Below are 3,724 nucleotides of genomic sequence, written 5' to 3' on the forward strand. Positions count from 1 at the left end.
CTAGTAATCTATGGTACTTAGGCATTGTTAGCTCATATCCCATCTTAATTCTTATATCTATAGACAAGAGAACTCTAGTAATCTATGGTACTTAGGCATTGTTAGCTCATATCCCATCTTAATTCTTATATCTATAGACAAGAGAACAATAGTAATCTATGGTACTTAGGCATTGTTAGCTCATATCCCATCTTAATTCTTATATCTATAGACAAGAGAACTCTAGTAATCTATGGTACTTAGGCATTGTTAGCTCATATCCCATCTTAATTCTTATATCTATAGACAAGAGAACAATAGTAATCTATGGTACTTAGGCATTGTTAGCTCATATCCCATCTTAATTCTTATATCTATAGACAAGAGAACAATAGTAATCTATGGTACTTAGGCATTGTTAGCTCATATCCCATCTTAATTCTTATATCTATAGACAAGAGAACTCTAGTAATCTATGGTACTTAGGCATTGTTAGCTCATATCCCATCTTAATTCTTATATCTATAGACAAGAGAACTCTAGTAATCTATGGTACTTAGGCATTGTTAGCTCATATCCCATCTTAATTCTTATATCTATAGACAAGAGAACTCTAGTAATCTATGGTACTTAGGCATTGTTAGCTCATATCCCATCTTAATTCTTATATCTATAGACAAGAGAACTCTAGTAATCTATGGTACTTAGGCATTGTTAGCTCATATCCCATCTTAATTCTTATATCTATAGACAAGAGAACTCTAGTAATATATGGTACTTAGGCATTGTTAGCTCATATCCCATCTTAATTCTTATATCTATAGACAAGAGAACTCTAGTAATCTATGGTACTTAGGCATTGTTAGCTCATATCCCATCTTAATTCTTATATCTATAGACAAGAGAACTCTAGTAATCTATAGTACTTAGGCATTGTTAGCTCATATCCCATCTTAATTCTTATATCTATAGACAAGAGAACTCTAGTAATCTATAGTACTTAGGCATTGTTAGCTCATATCCCATCTTAATTCTTATATCTATAGACAAGAGAACTCTAGTAATCTATGGTACTTAGGCATTGTTAGCTCATATCCCATCTTAATTCTTATATCTATAGACAAGAGAACAATAGTAATCTATGGTACTTAGGCATTGTTAGCTCATATCCCATCTTAATTCTTATATCTATAGACAAGAGAACTCTAGTAATCTATAGTACTTAGGCATTGTTAGCTCATATCCCATCTTAATTCTTATATCTATAGACAAGAGAACTCTAGTAATCTATGGTACTTAGGCATTGTTAGCTCATATCCCATCTTAATTCTTATATCTATAGACAAGAGAACTCTAGTAATCTATGGTACTTAGGCATTGTTAGCTCATATCCCATCTTAATTCTTATATCTATAGACAAGAGAACTCTAGTAATCTATGGTACTTAGGCATTGTTAGCTCATATCCCATCTTAATTCTTATATCTATAGACAAGAGAACTCTAGTAATCTATGGTACTTAGGCATTGTTAGCTCATATCCCATCTTAATTCTTATATCTATAGACAAGAGAACAATAGTAATCTATGGTACTTAGGCATTGTTAGCTCATATCCCATCTTAATTCTTATATCTATAGACAAGAGAACTCTAGTAATCTATGGTACTTAGGCATTGTTAGCTCATATCCCATCTTAATTCTTATATCTATAGACAAGAGAACTCTAGTAATCTATGGTACTTAGGCATTGTTAGCTCATATCCCATCTTAATTCTTATATCTATAGACAAGAGAACTCTAGTAATCTATGGTACTTAGGCATTGTTAGCTCATATCCCATCTTAATTCTTATATCTATACACAAGAGAACTCTAGTAATCTATGGTACTTAGGCATTGTTAGCTCATATCCCATCTTAATTCTTATATCTATAGACAAGAGAACTCTAGTAATCTATGGTACTTAGGCATTGTTAGCTCATATCCCATCTTAATTCTTATATCTATAGACAAGAGAACTCTAGTAATCTATGGTACTTAGGCATTGTTAGCTCATATCCCATCTTAATTCTTATATCTATAGACAAGAGAACTCTAGTAATCTATGGTACTTAGGCATTGTTAGCTCATATCCCATCTTAATTCTTATATCTATAGACAAGAGAACTCTAGTAATCTATGGTACTTAGGCATTGTTAGCTCATATCCCATCTTAATTCTTATATCTATAGACAAGAGAACTCTAGTAATCTATAGTACTTAGGCATTGTTAGCTCATATCCCATCTTAATTCTTATATCTATAGACAAGAGAACTCTAGTAATCTATAGTACTTAGGCATTGTTAGCTCATATCCCATCTTAATTCTTATATCTATAGACAAGAGAACTCTAGTAATCTATGGTACTTAGGCATTGTTAGCTCATATCCCATCTTAATTCTTATATCTATAGACAAGAGAACAATAGTAATCTATGGTACTTAGGCATTGTTAGCTCATATCCCATCTTAATTCTTATATCTATAGACAAGAGAACTCTAGTAATCTATAGTACTTAGGCATTGTTAGCTCATATCCCATCTTAATTCTTATATCTATACACAAGAGAACAATAGTAAAATAATATGACAAATGTAAAGTTATCAAACTTAATGCGATTTAACATGATAGTTTTGTTGATATCGAGTTCTATTGTAAATCAAGAACTACATTGAAACTTATATCCAATAGTTGTTGACCATTTAAGTGTCAATCGGATTAATAATCATAGTGATTAGACATTATATACACGAAAGAACGCTTGTGCATCAGTGGCGGATCCAGAACTTTTCATAAGGGGAGACCCTCTCCAGTCATGCTTCAGTAATTCCCTATATAATCAACCAAATTTTTCACACAAAAGAGGGGGCGGACCCCCTTCCCCCACCCAAGGCCCCCCTCTATCCGCCTATGTGCATGTAAGAAATATCAATAACATCTTATTTCTTCATTTTTTTAGAGAAGAAATAAGAAGAAGCTGTGGTATAATTGCCTTTCAGACAACGACAACTTGTGACCCTCCGCCAAAGACCAAAAGATAAATTGCCTTTCAGACAACGACAACTTGTGACCGGCCTCCGCCAAAGATCAAAAGATAAATCGCCTTTGAGACAACTCTCCACCAGAGACCAAATGGCATAATAGTAATGCCCAGAAGAAAAAGAACAAAATAGAAAGATATTAAAAGAAAAGAGAATAATAAAACTATAAATAATACTGAGTAATAGAGGAAATTTAAACATGATACACATGGGCTTTCAAATGTTTGCATTTTAACGATCCTGGTAACTTGGAGTCAGAATCCAAAAATACACTTCCAGGTTTTATAGTACTGTTGGTATAAACTTTACAACATCAATAATTTTCATAATACAATACAAACAATGAGAGAAAAAAACAATACTGAGATAGTTCCTGTTAACTTGATATAATATTGTACTCAAAAGAGACTCATACATCTGTGTTGAATTGTCGAGAGCCGAAACTATATACGTTTTTATCGATTTGTAGTAATTGCAGCCAATTTGGTTGAGGAAAACTTTGTCAAAGCCATTTTGAACACAAATTTTAATTACTTTCTTGATGCAATTACACTAAGAAATAGTTATCAAAGGTACCAGGATTATAATTTAGTACTCCAGACGCGCGTTTCGTCTACATAAGACTCATTAGTGACGCTCATATCAACATATTTATAAAGCCAAAC

The sequence above is a fragment of the Mytilus edulis genome, chromosome 8 (genome assembly GCF_963676685.1).
Source record: "Mytilus edulis chromosome 8, xbMytEdul2.2, whole genome shotgun sequence".
Taxonomy (NCBI): domain Eukaryota; kingdom Metazoa; phylum Mollusca; class Bivalvia; order Mytilida; family Mytilidae; genus Mytilus; species Mytilus edulis.